Genomic DNA, 15,589 nt, shown 5'->3' on the forward strand with positions numbered 1-15,589 from the left:
GCTTTTAAGCTATTTAAAAGCGAAGGAAAGCGAGGAAAAGAGGGACAATTCAAACGAACTAAAAACGAACAATTGCTTTACGCCGAATTGCCGCCATTTCAAAGTGAAAGTAAAATGCGCACGCCGCTTTTACAAGCCATATAAAAGCGAAGGAATGCTAGGAAAAGAGGGAACGCCGCCGCCCCCACGGTGATACCGGTATTACCGGTGTTGTCACAGGTCGATTAACCGGTGGGAAAATTTCCTCACCGTCACAACCCTAATATGCAGTTTAGAATTTATTGTACATACCTGGATTTAGGGGGGGAAAAAAGTCATACTGTCGATTTGCTCAAATTGTGTAAAATTACTTTAAGTAAAACTGAAGTAAATTTGAAGCATTTTCAAAGCATTAATAAATATACCACACAACCATAAAGTAGCAAAAACAAACTGTACGACTTTCAAGAAAAGATAAGAAATAGCTTAGGCTTCTACAGGGTTTCTTTAAGTGCAATACTTACAGCGAAAATCCTTTTCCTCATCTTTCTTTGACGTTTGGCAGATCAGGAACCTTTAACAACAAAAGATTCTTCGTTTAATCGAAAATTCCTCTTACAATTTGATTTAGAGCACAACCTAGTGGTAGTCAGTGATTAAGTAAATAAAAGGTGAAAGATTGCTTAAATGTAATGTAAAACAAAAAAATAACTGCTGTGCTTTGTACATTACATTGACACTTACATTTACATGATATGAGACTGAACGAAACGCCATCATCTTTCATCTAGTTGTTCTGATTCCTGTACACAAAAAAAACAATTTAGACAATTAGTATTGTATTGTCTCCTTTACATAGTAATGCTCACTTCAGCGTCAAAATGTTCAAAAGAAATATTTATTTCAGTTATGGAATTCCTCTACGTGAAATACAATTTCTTTAGCTAACGTCCAAGTAAATGGCAATAACTATTGTTTAAAATCTACATCATGTACATAACATGACAATACATCATATACACCAAAGAATATACATAAATCAGAAACCTCTTATATAGAAACATTACTGAGGCCTTAGGTTTTATTTTTATTTATTCTTACATGCAACATTTGTAGCAACCTTTGTTTTCTGAACATCAGTGGAGTGAACAGTTAATTCTATAAACTTATTTATTAAGACCTCATATATTATTTCAAAGCTATCATTTTACACTTTAAATAAAGACATACTAAAAAGCATTACTTTCTAGGTTATATGTTTCTATGATATTGTGTCAAAAACCAGATGGAAAAAAAAATTCCAGGTTTAATTTGACTTTTTTTATAAGCTGATCAATATTTTTGCACAATTTTAAGGCATTTAATACTTTAAAACAGTACTAATCAGGTAAAAATGTACTTCACACAAATCTCTGACCAAAAAAGGAAAACAGAAATAAAGAAACAAGTTTAGATTTTTTTTTTTAAATATAAATTCCTCTTGTGGGCCACAATGGGTTAAAAGCCAACACCCTATTATTTAACATCGAGAAATACAGCATAAATGTTGTTCAAAATACAAGAAATACAAGTGGATACCTTTATTTAAGTTCATTACCAAGTGGAAAAAACCCATAAAATTAACAAATGTTTAACAATTACATTTTATGCAGATAAAAATTTAATCTTAAAATAAAGTAAAACATCAAAATTATGTGCTAAATCCTATGGCAAGTTGAGATATTCACAATGTTCTAAAAGAAGAAGTTCAAAACAATGTACATCAGGGTGAAAGAAAATATTTTTTCAGTAATTAACACACAATAAATGCATTAAAATGTTCAATACAATTGTTTATTCAAAGAAAACATTTGAAATCAACAAAAGACACTCAAAATGTTGAGACTGGCAATGGAACGTCCAAAATTGCATTGTTACAACAATATTGACATTTAATATATTTTTTTCCGCTTTCAAATGTTACAAGGACACTTTGTCCTCTCAAGGACAAAGCGAATTTAAAATGCGTAGACAGTTAAATCCTTGTTTCTCGTCGTTGCTGTCAGTTGAAATCTTCACAGTTTTCCTGCAACATATCCATGCATTGTTTTCCTAGCATTTTCGCGATGTTTTTGCCATAATATCGTCGATTAAAACGACGGAATGCCATTTTTCAGTACTTGGCAATGGCCCCATCATGGCCATTTTACAACACCTCGTCGAACCCTCTCCTTTTCCACCATATTGGTGCGTCTGTAGCACTCGCTCAAACACGTTTATAAGTTAGAATCTACAATGAAATCTTACCATGTTCCCACCGTCGCGATCTGCTCTTTCGTCTGAACGGGTCGACGCCATTCTCTTCCTTAATCTTCTTCGTTTTAATGAGCTCTTCTCACTCGGAGCGCGCCGCATCGCCATCTTCGCCCGTCCCCGCCGTCTGTTCTCTCCCGTCTGCGCTCCTCGTCCTCTGCCTGCGCTGTTATACTGATCGAGTCAGTGGACTGCCCTGAGCTTCAGCGTAAGCAGAAACAACTTCCTCTCACTGCAGCATTCTGGGTAGAAGAAACGCTGCGTCCATGACTGTATCTGTAAACTAACGTTTGATTTCAGTGACCGTAAAAACAAACACATTTTTACACTAGAATATTGTCAACACTATCATTTAACCACAAATACTAACGATACAACAACAAAGCATTCCCATTTCAAATAAAACGGATAAAATAACTACTTGCCTTACTGTACCACTTATATAAAGCCATGGCATTATTAATAACGCAAAACATAAGAGCTGCTCAGTTTGTAGTTCTAAAACCAAGAAGATCATTTGCATTTTTGAACCATGCGTTCTGACTGTAATTTCTTTTGTTTTTGATTTACATCAGAAATGGTCAAATAAATGCAGCCTTGATGAACAAAAGAGACTTCTTTAAAAAAACATTACAAATCTTACTGATCCCAAACGTTTGAACAGCATATCAAATTTTGAATCATGAGTAGTTTAGGCTACTTGAAGAGACCTGAAGATAAATTACGCAGTCACCTTAAAAGTGAATTTTAAAGATTTTTTTAATTTTTATTTATTAAACAAATAATAATTATTAGAAAACGGCAACACAAGATTGTGAGACTTTGAATAATTTACGTTTTAAAAAACAGCAGCTTAAATATTTATGTTTGAGATATGACAGTATGACAGTGTTATGTTGTAGAACTAAGTTTTAAAGTCTCTTATAATAATGATAACCACAGACCATATTAGATTAATTGAAAATTGCTTTTCTTATATATATATATATATATATATATACCTGAAATTTCCAACCTGATCTCATCATAATGTGATTTAAATAACTCTCTCTCTGCTCTTCTTGATTTTGTAGTTCATCTGAATGTCAACATTTGTAAGATTAAGTCAGTCGAAACAAGTTGAGGTTAATTGATCTAATTTTGTGTCTTCACTCAGTCCTTGACCTTAAATTATGTTAAATATCAAAAACTTCTGTTAATTAATAAGGCCCAGAAGGCCCGTGTCATGTTACTAGTGTTATTATATTTTAATTTAATACACAGAGATATTATTCAGTAATTCCATGAGTTGTACATTTCAGACATCTTCACTATTCATTAAAACCTATAGGATAATTGAGCTAAAATTATTCCATTTGAATTCACAGTGTTGCTATTATGACGTCTTTAATAATAATAATAAAAATCAAATAAATTATTTAACTAAATAGTCAAAACTGTTTAAAACAGAATAGTATATGATTCTTTTAGAATTTAGAATTATTTTAATATTAATTTTATATTCATTTATATTAATGTTACATACATATATAAATAAGATTAGGGTGTATATTAACAGCCTAACAATACAAAGAGCTTTTTCAATGTAACTTGCAATGGCCCAAATAAGACACATTGGATTAATTCTATTGCAATATGACTAACATATTGCTCTAAAACTCATCTGCATAAATTGTATAAATACTTATACCGTTTAATTTATGAACAAGTAGCCCATGTGTACACAGTAGCAGAAGCTCAGCTCTGTCAAGGGCTCTTTTCTATCTTCTCTAAATAGCTAGACTGCATACTGCAGTTGGTTACTAAGCAACTGTAATTGGATCATTCCTCAACTCCCTCTCCCTCCTTCTCTAAAGTCATGCCACGTAGGCATTAGCAAATGCTCCAGGTGGACTGTTCATGGAAGGCAGAGGCCTTGAGCTGAACTCTATTGATTGTTTGTGTACAACCTAGACTAAAAAAAAAAAAAAAAAAAAAAAAAAAAAGTCAAATATAAATAGAAAGCGGTGTCACAGCCCAGATGTCATTATGTTAATGATCATTGTATGGTATTATGGCCCCCAATATCAGCACACAAATCTGGATGCATGTTAGTGTAGTACTGAATAAAACAAAGAAAATTTTTAAATAATGTTAAATAAAATATGGGCTGAAAAATACAGATATCTAGGAGCCCTCTTGTGGCCTTATATACATTTATTTTTTTTGGACTATGATCTGAATAAATTTGCAGTTCTTCCAACATTAATGTACACTTGAGAGTTGACTTATAAACATTAAATATGCCCTTATGTTAGTATACATATTAATTGATTAGTTTTATTTGTCACAGGTATAGAAATGTTATTCAGTAGTAGTTTATCTATTAGTATCTTTTGCCATTAATTGTAATAATCCAGTGAGATTTTTGTATGCACAAGGAGTCTGACAACAGCCAGTGCTCCAGACAGAGGAGCACTGACGAGAACTCAGAGTTAAACTGTGTCAGAACAAATTCATCTTGATAATGTCAGATAACACTTAAGCAAATCATGGTCAGGTCAAAGTGTCTGAATAATTACTGGTCCCAAATTTGTATCAATTTTACTGGTAGTCCACTGTATGAAGAATTTCACAGTTTCACGGGTATGTCACAGTTTACTTTATTTTGCTATCCTCACTTACATAAATGAACTATAGTGTCCTGCACCCACTAGTAAAAAAATATCAAAAATTATATCTGGTGTCTGAATAATTTTTGGTTTGACTGTATATGTGTACATTGCGCCATCATGTGGCTAAACTATGCACTTTACTTCCCTGATCTTTAAGTTTCTTTGCTTTAGAAGGACTCCTCTGTTAAATATTGTTAAATAACAGGATGGAGCACAGGAAAGCCAAAGCCTAATCCAAGAATAACCCATTTCCTTTACTCACAACCTTAAGGGGTCAAATCATGCATTTATACCTGTAAGGTCCACTTATAATGTAAGTTTTTTTTTTTTTTTTTGCAATATAAACAGTCTCATTACATTTTTCATGACCATTTTCCACTCTCTCTAAAATTAAGCCGGCTGTTTTTGCTGCAGGGTACATTTAATGCTCTCTTATTTTAGAAAGAGAGATTTTCTTGGATAAGATAAGGGTTTCAGGTTTTCTGTTGTGGTATATAGGCTAATTCTTTAACAAACACCTCTTTGTAAAGTCTACATCACTAGCTGATTTATAAAATAATATGTGTTCCTTGCATATACTGTTTTAATTGGCTGAAATTATTCAAAATAAACTTTACCCACCTGTATCTAACATTGTAACACGTTTTTAAAGACGAGCCTTTGAATGGATGGATGGATGGCCAGACAGACAGACAGAAAGAAAGATAGATAGATAGATAGATAGATAGATAGATAGATAGATATGATGGTTTACAACATGTAGCATATATAATTTATAATAGCTAACATGACGACACATATGGCTACAGATTCAAATTCATTATTAAAATGTCTACTGTAAAACTGTCTGATGTGTAGACCACTCTCGTGTACAATGCAATATTTCGCCAATTAACACAACTATCAACATACGCCCTTCTTCCATAACACCACGTTTGTGGCAAACGCTGATGCGCATTTGGTTCCTCGTCAGTCTGGACCCTCCCGGAGCTCTTCCGGGTGTGGATAACCCACATTTCCTCCTGCCGACACGCATTCCCAAGAAAACATCCTGAATAACGGGCCGAGCTGCGTGGAAGTGCAAACCAACGAATGAAACAGAACACTCGAGCTGGCAGACATATAGTTCGCGAAGACACACACAGGACATGTTTGACGACCGACGGTGGGAACCGTGGAATATTTAAGATGTCAGCGCATCATTTCCAAACACCATTAGTCAGCTAGCTGTTGTTCACATTTCGAGTTTGCAGACCTTCTCTGTACTAAATCTTTTCACTATACAAGACATTAAGCAAGCAGTTTACATAGGGAAACAATATGTGGCTATATACTTTGGCTATTGCTCTCATTGTCATTGCGCATTATATCAACGGAGAGCCACAAACGCGTCCATCCTCAGCAATGCAGCTGAATTCAACATTACCCCCTCATTGCCCTCAAGAAGAAAATTCATCACATAATGCAACAGATGCAGCGGTTGGATCTCGTATTTCTACCATTTTAAGGGATCTTCCTACCATCAAAAGCATTTCGATTTTCATCTGCGTATTAACAACCTTGCTAATCACGTGCCATGTCATAAAAATATTCAGGTAGGCCTAACATATAATTTGTCTTGTATTTAAATGGCTTTTTTGTTGGTCTGAGTAGGCCTACTTTGCAAATATTCTGTTTTTGTTGTTTCCAAGTAAATGCCACCTTGCTCATAATTGCAAATGGCGTAATTGTGTCTCTGTTCTTCTAAAATATATAATATGCATAATTCGTTAATTTCGGAACATTCTAGATTCTCTGTTAGCCTTGACTCGTTATCCCTGATTTAATCCTCTAACGGCATTGGAAGCAGATGGTTCGCCTGTGGGAACCATAGATTGTATAAAAACAGGTGGGAACCCGAGAACCGACTCAGAACCATAGTTGCCAAGTCCGCTTATTATACGCGACTTTGGGCTTCTTTTTTTGTAAAGTTGCGTATTTGCAAATCCCGGGTTGCGGTTTTTTGGGTTTATTAAAAAAAATATGGTTGCTTGTTAGGGAAATCTGACAAGCAACTAAGTTTCTTTATTTATGTTCGCCGTATTCTCCAATGCATTGGTTGACACTCTGTCTGCTCACAGTTAATAGCCAACCAGTGCAATATTATAAAGGCTGCATCTTAATTTGCCAAATGTTCCGCCCCCTCCTCCCCCTTATTGGAGATAATCACGTTCAAAAAGAAGGCGCGTGACGCTGTAATCCAAGCGATGACAGAAGTAGACGTAGAGGAGTGGAATGACTTTCTTTTAGCCTAATTTTTTTAATTTTTACAATGTTTTTGTAATGTATTAATTATCATGGGCTGTAATAAAAAACAAGTAGTCCTATACTAATACTAAAACTATATAGCCTATACATTTGGTTCGAATAGCCTATATTTTAGTAGGCTATGAATATGTGGCTGTGTTGCAGCTCCCCTTTGAAGCTCTTGTGTTTTTCTCCTTTTCCATCTCTCCAATCCTATTCTGCTCACAGGTGATTGGAGATGAGTTTTATTCTCACTTTGTTGCAGTTTGCTGATTTTTGTAAAATAACATATCTGTTTTTGCTTTTCAGATAAAAGAGTGGTTTCAGTTTAATGTTGCATGTTCATTTATTGGTAGGCTAATAAATAATTGATGATAAATAATATTGATGATGATAAAAAAAAAAGAAAAAAGATTGGGCTTGTTTTGGGCTTGTTTTTTAAGCTGCGGTTGCTTATCTTGCGAGAGTTGGCAACAGTGCTCAGAACCTTTATCGTGTCGTACTGGGAAAATACTCTGACACAACCCACAGCAGTGTGCACAGCAAAAATATACAGAGCGCAACCAGTGTAGTCCGGTTTCTGAACAAACGACTAGTGACTCTTATGAGCCGTTTCTTTTTAGTGATTTAGAACACTTAAAGGGGTTATATGATGCTGCTAAAAAGAACATTATTTTGTGTATGTGGTGTAATGAAATGTGTTTATGCGGTTTAAGGTTCAAAAAACACATTATTTTCCACATACTGTACATAATTTTTTCTCCTCTATGCCCCGCCTTTCTGAAACGTCGATTTTTACAAAGCTCATCGTTCTGAAAAAGCGAGGTGTGCTCTGACTACGAAGCACACAGCGTCTTCACAACATGGCGGCGGCATCAATACTACAGCGAGAATAAAAGTTACGCTTTCTTTCTTTGCGTGAACATTTGGGCTGTGTTATGCAAATCTTCCCACATCGTGACGTAGGTATGTGGGGGCGTGTTAGAACGAGCCGTTTTAGGTAGGCGTGGCTGACTCTTAACTTTTATAAAGAATATCTCTTTGGATTTGAGACTTTAGTCTTTGCAACTTTACAGATCTTCTTTATGCACCAAGAGCTTGTAACACTTCAAAGAGAAAGGAAAAATTGAAATCGCATCATATGACCCCTTTAATGAACGTGGAACGTTTGTGTTTTGTGGTAGAAAGCGAGACTGCGTCAATGCGGTTACTGACTAGGACATATAATTAAATAGCCTATATTATGAATTTTGCTGAAGTGGTGTTTTATAAAAAATATAAATGAATGACATGATAATATATAGGCTAGAATCAGTCATTGTCATCTCTAGAAAGTCTGTGAAAAGTCTCACTATAAACACAACCTTTGAAAGAATTCTTTTATTTGTTAGATCAGTTCTAAAATGAACCAACTTGGCAACAGACTGTGAAGGGAAGTGAATGACCATTTCTTTTTTCAAAATTACTAAAATGATCATTAATAGAACAATTAAGGAATCAGAATCAGTTGGATGAATCGGAAGCGAAATAAGAATTTCCCATTACTAGACTCACTGGAAAACTCTCATACACTATTGAACATACAGGTCATAACATCACTCACCTGTCCTCTATCCCTGGTTTGATTAGATCGGCAAAGAAGATCAGAAAAACACGCAAGTATGACATCATCACAACTCCCGCCGAGCGTGTAGAGATGGCGCCTTTAAATTAAGAAAATGACGAAGACGACGACTCGACCCTGTTCGATGTAAAGTACAGGTGAGTACTTTACCACAACATGCTTTATGTGCAGTGACATTAAATGAGATCTTTTCTATTAACTTTTGTCCTTTTTTAGTTATTTTTTGTTTATAGAGGTGTTCCCGTGCTTTTTAAAATGGACATTTTAAAAACAAGTTGAAGGGAGGGGGACTAATGCCTAAACTAGTGGCATGTGGGTCTGGGTCATATTTGATTTGTTTCCAAGTCTGCATGTTAAATACCTTCAATCTTCACAGGAAAACAGGATTCAGTTTCTTCCCAGATGGTTGGCAATAAAAGTAGTCTGTGCAGTGCAGCTACATATTTTTCTCCAGTTAATTTGACATTTTAAATGTTTCAGTAAACAGTGGCAGCATAGTGGGAGTGCCAAGGAAATGGTGCTAAATAGAACAAAGCCTAAAATGTCTAAGGACTTTCATCTCATTAGAATAAAATATTAATGGAAAATGCCTTCCTAAGCACTTGATGCATATTTAAACATTTTACTAAGGAAGAGTGTTTATGTGCTACCTTTCTGCCGGAAATGTTTGGTTTTGACACAGACTTTAGTTGTTAATGTTTTAAAATGCTAATGCTTCCCATTTTTGTGTTGCTGGGCAATAACTAACATGGTACTATAATCTCATTAAAAAAAATAATAATAAAAAAAAAACATGTTTTAATGTCCAGTAGTTGTTTAGTGACTGAATGTTCTTGGTGTGTGACCTCACAGGTCACAATGGAAATAGTTGTGTTATTTGGAGGGCTAGTGAGCGTCAAGACTTGACTTCTGCCTTCCGTCCAATTGTTTTTGACTGAGAAACTGCTTCCTTTTTGCTGGGCATGGCTCCCTGTTTATCAGCTTTTTATTGGCAATGTAGCTGTTTGATAGTGAGGCAAACCAGTTTAGGCCAGTTTGACAACTGGAAACTTGATATGGTTTTAGTTGACTTAACCCTCTCATTTAAATGCTTTGCTTTTTCATAGGTGAGTCATTGTTGAAGATCTCGTTTAAACCCCCCCTGGATACCTCTGTGTGAACACATCTATACAGGAACTGTGCTCCCTGCACCTCTGATTTGATCCATCCTCAGAGGCTTGAAACCTCAGTGGAACAAGAGTTTTACATGTATTGATGTATTAATGTGTTTTGGCATTCCAAACCAGCATGAAATCTGATGTTTAATGAAAGTTTTTCCTGTTTAAAGCACAGAAAGTTAGGCTAATCAAAGATTAAGAAAAAAACAAACTTTTTTTCTTTGCTCCAAAGAAGGGAGACACTAAAATTAGTCCTCCACAAATTAATTATTGCTTTAATTATTGCACAACTTTTCCTTTTGCCCAGAAACATTCCAGTTGTTTGGTAGAAAGTCTGTAATTCAGTATAATATATTCAATATTGCCCTTGAATGTACACTGAAGCTATTTTAAGTAATATTTTTTTTTAATGTAATTATAATATCATTAGGTTTTGTTTTTTAATAATTCCAGACTATTACAATTATTCTACACATGGAGCTCAAATGTTAAGTCAATCACATTGTTTTACTTTAAGTGATTTAGCTGTGCTTGAATCAGCTCAAAGTTTCAAATGAAAAGAATAGTTTTATATTTGTGATGGACAGAGATTATTATTATTATTTCTAAATCTGACTATTGACAATGTTAAATGGATGTTTATGATCCAATACTGAAACTCTTTATTATATACTATTGTCTGTATATACTGTATGCAAATTATTTCTCTGAAATAGTTTATTTTTAGAAAAAAAAACAACATTTTGATTTAATAAGAGTAATATGTTTCAAACCTCCTCCCTATATTTTGAGAATGATTAATTTACTAACCACTAATTGTGCATATTTACTGTATAAGGGTTGAATGTATGTGTGAAAGAGGATGGATGTGGAGTTGAGAGATTATTGTTGCCATATTGCTGCTCTCCGAGGTTGGGGACTGTTTTTTTTATTGTGTCGCATAGGCACACCTCCTTTTTTTTAATTAACTGTGTTTTAGTGGAAAACTGCAGTGCCACACATCATGAAGGGTTTAAACACACATATATAGCTGTTATCGTATCAGACATATTAAATTATATTTCCCAGATTTAGAGAAGCATTGAAAGAGTATCTATGAATTATATTAAAGCTACGGCGATATATTGAATTATGGGTGACACTTTATTTTAAGGTCCAATTCTCACTATTAACAAACCATTAACTATGACTTTTGCTTCAATAAACTACTAATTTGCTGCTTATTAATAGTTAGCAAGGTAGTTGTTAAGTTTAGGTATTGGGTAGGGATGTAGAATATGGTCATGCAGAATATGTGCTTTATAAGTACTAATAAACAGTCAATATGTTAATAATAGGCATGCTAATAAGCAACTAGTTAATAGTGAGAATTGGTCCCTATACTAATGTGTTACCGAATTATGTGACTGTATCTTATCTTGATGCTAATGTGAAGGACTAATGTCCAGCATCTAAGGGCCAACAAGAATGTGTATTGAATTATAAATTGTTTATGGTGTAGCTGTTCTTGTCAGACTAGAAACTGAAGTATGTAATTCTCTCTCCCTCTGTTCTGCTCTAAATAAGTTTCCGACTTCCTAATGTATTTCCTACAAATCTGAATTCATGCTTTAAAGTGAAGGAGAGTAATGAGAAGTAAAAACAAGTATTAAACACGAGCGATTGCTGATGGCTGTAAAACTGCGCTGTTATGATGAAGTGTTATTTCTGCACTGTCTTGTCTAAAGTGTTTTTTCCCCCCTTTGGCATTCTGTAATAATTGAACATGTTTTAAAATACATGCTTTAACTTTTTCCTGGTTTTGTCTTAACATGTTTGCTAGTCTGAACACTGGACAAAAAAAAAAAAGGTTTTATTATATCAACAACAATCTTTCCAAAGAAAACTTGTCGATATGCTAATTGTAAAATATAGTTTTTGAAGTGTACCAAATCATATATGTACTTTTTTGGTTCTTGATTAATAAAAAATACTTTCTAAATGAAATAAATACAAATCTGAATCCAAAAAGATGCATTAGAATTATTCAAACAAGGTGCGTTGTTTAAAACCTGGTTTGAGCTTGAATGTGAGCTGGCATATCGAAGATCTGCCACAATCTTGTTAACCAGTAACAGCTTAAGAACAGAATAACATACAAGTCAGACACATTTTCCATTTGTCTGTTTCCCTTTAGCCCAGTATTAGTCAAGCTTTAGCACAATATATTGGCTAACTCAACAAATGGATGCAAATGGCAAGTTTCAAAATTACGTAGTACTAATATGCAAATAAGGTACAAAGATGTACCTTTCAGCCACAGTGACAACTTTGTGCCTTTTTTCTTGAAGTGCACCTAAAATGTATCCATGTTGATAGCCCTCTTAGTTTTATTAATTATTACTTTGAGTTATAACATTATCATGTTTTTTTTTTGTAGAGAGTTTCTTACTGAGAGTTTGAGAGAGTAAGGTTCACTAAAATGTCACTTCATTAATTGCAGAAGGCAGACACATTTTGTTCCACAAAACAATTCTGGCTTTAAAAATCCATTTGAAGTTTTATGTGGAACTTTGGTGTTAAATGAGCCTTCAATACTTTGTGGCTGTTCCCCTCTAAAATAACTTGTGAAGCACCACAGAGAATATTGTAAATTCTCTTTTTGCCTGACATAAAGGGCTTTTTAAAAAATAATTTTAAAAAATGTCTTTTGATAATGTCTTTTAAAACAAACTTTCGCTGAACTGAGTCATTCTGTGGCTACAGCTACTCACCCGTTGGTCACCCATAAGCCTTTAAAACATGCCACAGTTCTAGAAATTTGCCTGTCAAGACATCACGCCACATGTTTCTCAGAAAATATAGGCTAAAACGCTGTTATGTGGCTCAGAGATCATAAACAATTTCACTTTTCCCAGACTGGATTCATTTTGTGGCATCTCCCGTTTTCTCAGTTCCCATTTCTCTTTTTATTTAAAGTCTAAAACACTTTATTAAAGGAATAGTTTACCTAAAAATGAAAACACTTTATTAAAGGAATAGTTTACCTAAAAATGAACATTTGCTGCAAATGTTCTTGCCCTCAGGCCATCTAAGATTTTGATGAGTTGGTTTCTTAATTGGAACAGATTTGAAGAAATTTAGGATTACATCAGATGTTCACCAATGGATCCTCTGCAGTGAATGGGTGCCGTCAGAATCAAACAGCTGATAAAAACATCAGAATAATCCACACGACTGCAGTTCATCAATTAACGTCTTGTGAAGTGATTAAGCCATTGCTTGTGGCCAAAATACGGATTGCTTGTGGATCATTGTGATGTTTTTATCAGCTGTTTGGACTCTCATTCTGACGGCACCCATTCACTGCAGTGGATCCATTGGTGAGCAAGTGGCGTAATGTTAAATTTCTCCAGATCTGTTCTGATGAACAAACAAACTCATCTACATCTTGAATGGCCTGGGGGTGAGTAAATTTGCATCAAAATGTTCATTTTTGGGTGAACCATTCCTTTAAAATATAACACTTTATTACCTGCACGACTTTCTTGTAAGTTGCCTTAGTTCAGAGATCCAGCGTCCAACTTAAAATATGCATTTAGACCGAAAGAACAACAAGGATTCTACACAACCCGTCACGGTTGTGTAGAATCAGCAGCTCTCATCTCCACAAACATCTGGGCTATTTTGGGTGTGAAGTTAATAGGGTCCCTAACCACACAGGTCATTCAGTAAAAACAGAAACAAAAGGATCCCCCCTTTCTCCTCAAAAACCAGACACTGTGGTAATCATTAACACATCCTAAAAGCAGGAAACATGGGCATCTCTTCTGAACATCCTCCAAGCTGTGACCCGCAGTCAATTGCGGCGTAACTAAGTTTAGTCATATTGGTTACAGACCGTTTCTATTTTTTTCAAAACACGGGTGCTTTTACGGATAAATGCATTCATTATGACTGATGGCCTGCTGACGTCTGTGACGAGACAATTATCTATTTTTAACTTAACTGGAGACATAATAAGAGCAATATGTAGTGCAGCGAATGCGCCATGTTAAAAACACGACAGATCACATGGTTCAATCCACACGAGGAGCTCCTCACTGGGCTGGTGTTTATGCAGAAAAATATTTCAAACATTTCTCTAATTGTGATTAACTGCCTCCAGAAAACCACTAGCAAACAACTAGGAAACCGTCCTTTTATTAGACCTCAAAGCAAATGTAATTAAATTTGTCACTCAGCTATTTTTGGAAAAACTTGTTTTCTTTTTTCTTGGTGGAGGAGGGCAAATATATAGTCTATTTTAAAGATCTATTTTCAATAGATTTATTTATAACCATTAAAAAATTAAGTAATATTTTTTCCCTTGCATCTTAAACACATTCACATTGAAATTAAAGAAATGTAAATGTTTATAAAGGTAATTATTTTTGTTTTTTTCAGATGACATGACTTTTTATCCTTTTTATATATATATATATATAACCAATGAAGTAACTCTGCAAAATAGTTTTTCTAAGAAAGGTTGTTTTTCATTGTTATGATAGGATATCATTTCTGCATCGCCCTGACATTTTTTACTTAATGGCCGCTGAAAATATTAAAATTTCAAAAAAGTCAATGTGCACTACCATTCCAATTTTTTGGGGGGAAAAAGATGTCAAAATAATGGATGCATGAAATTGATCAAAAGTGAGAGTAAAAAATATGTTACAAAATATGTATTTTAATTAAATGCTGTTCTTTTGAACTTTATATTTAAAAAATCCTGGAAAAATTACATTTTAGCATATATTAAAATAGAACAATTAATTGAAATTGTAGTAGTATTTTACAATTTTACTTTTACTGTTTTTTTATTTATTTTTATTTAAATGCAGCATCGGGAAGCATAAGAGACTTTGAAAAACATTTTTTAAAAATCTTACTGACCTCAAACTTTTGAATGGTAGTGTGTGCATGAATAAATTGAAAGGGAAAAAAAAAACATTATGTCATGTCATTGACCCTTCTATCACACTGGGCAGATGAGTACAGCAGTATGTTTTTTACTTTTAAGTTATCACAAATACATTCACTTAAACGTGTAATATGTCACATACAAAAGAATTCCAAAACTCCCCCCCACCCCGAAGAACCCTCCTTAGATACAGAAACACATGTGGCTTTAACAAATTCCACAGTTTACGCACTGAACATCTCTTCACGGTTGACCATCCTTGAGTACACAAGAGTGTGTGAACAGCTGTGTGTGAACTGGATTTGGCTACAGTATCTCAGCATGGGGCTGCACACGCTCTGATAGCTGCCTCACTGCAAACATGTTCAACTACACCAGTGTGTTCAGACGGTTGCAGTGCACAAGTTCCACAAGTATTACTGCACATTTCTTTTGAACTTTATATTTAAAAAATCCTGGAAAAATTACATTTTAGCATATATTAAAATAGAACAATTAATTGAAATTGTAGTAGTATTTTACAATTTTACTTTTACTGTTTATTTATTTATTTTTATTTAAATGCAGCATCGGGAAGCATAAGAGACTTTGAAAAACATTTTTTTAAAATCTTACTGACCTCAAACTTTTGAATGGTAGTGTGTGCATGAATAAA

General features: G+C 34.3%; 1 long non-coding RNA gene across 3 annotated transcripts in view; it reads right to left on the reverse strand.

The window, feature by feature from the left end:
- LOC107715218 (uncharacterized) overlaps nucleotides 1–4,025 on the reverse strand; it is an 18,098-nt gene extending 14,073 nt beyond the window's left edge. Inside the window, exons 1-4 of one of the 3 annotated variants that reach the window (XR_001637074.1) lie at nucleotides 3,962–4,011; nucleotides 2,266–2,554; nucleotides 724–782; nucleotides 504–553 (exon numbers count right to left, since the gene is read on the reverse strand). This is a non-coding gene — a long non-coding RNA (uncharacterized LOC107715218). Of the gene's footprint in view, nucleotides 1–503; nucleotides 554–723; nucleotides 783–2,265; nucleotides 2,555–3,961 lie in introns of all 3 variants that reach the window. The other 2 variants (XR_001637076.1, XR_001637075.1) reach the window with 2 other exon arrangements.
- Nucleotides 4,026–15,589: the final 11,564 nt, after the last annotated feature.

This window comes from Sinocyclocheilus rhinocerous, unplaced genomic scaffold, assembly GCF_001515625.1.
Source record: "Sinocyclocheilus rhinocerous isolate Xijiao unplaced genomic scaffold, SAMN03320098_v1.1 scaffold659, whole genome shotgun sequence".
Taxonomy (NCBI): domain Eukaryota; kingdom Metazoa; phylum Chordata; class Actinopteri; order Cypriniformes; family Cyprinidae; genus Sinocyclocheilus; species Sinocyclocheilus rhinocerous.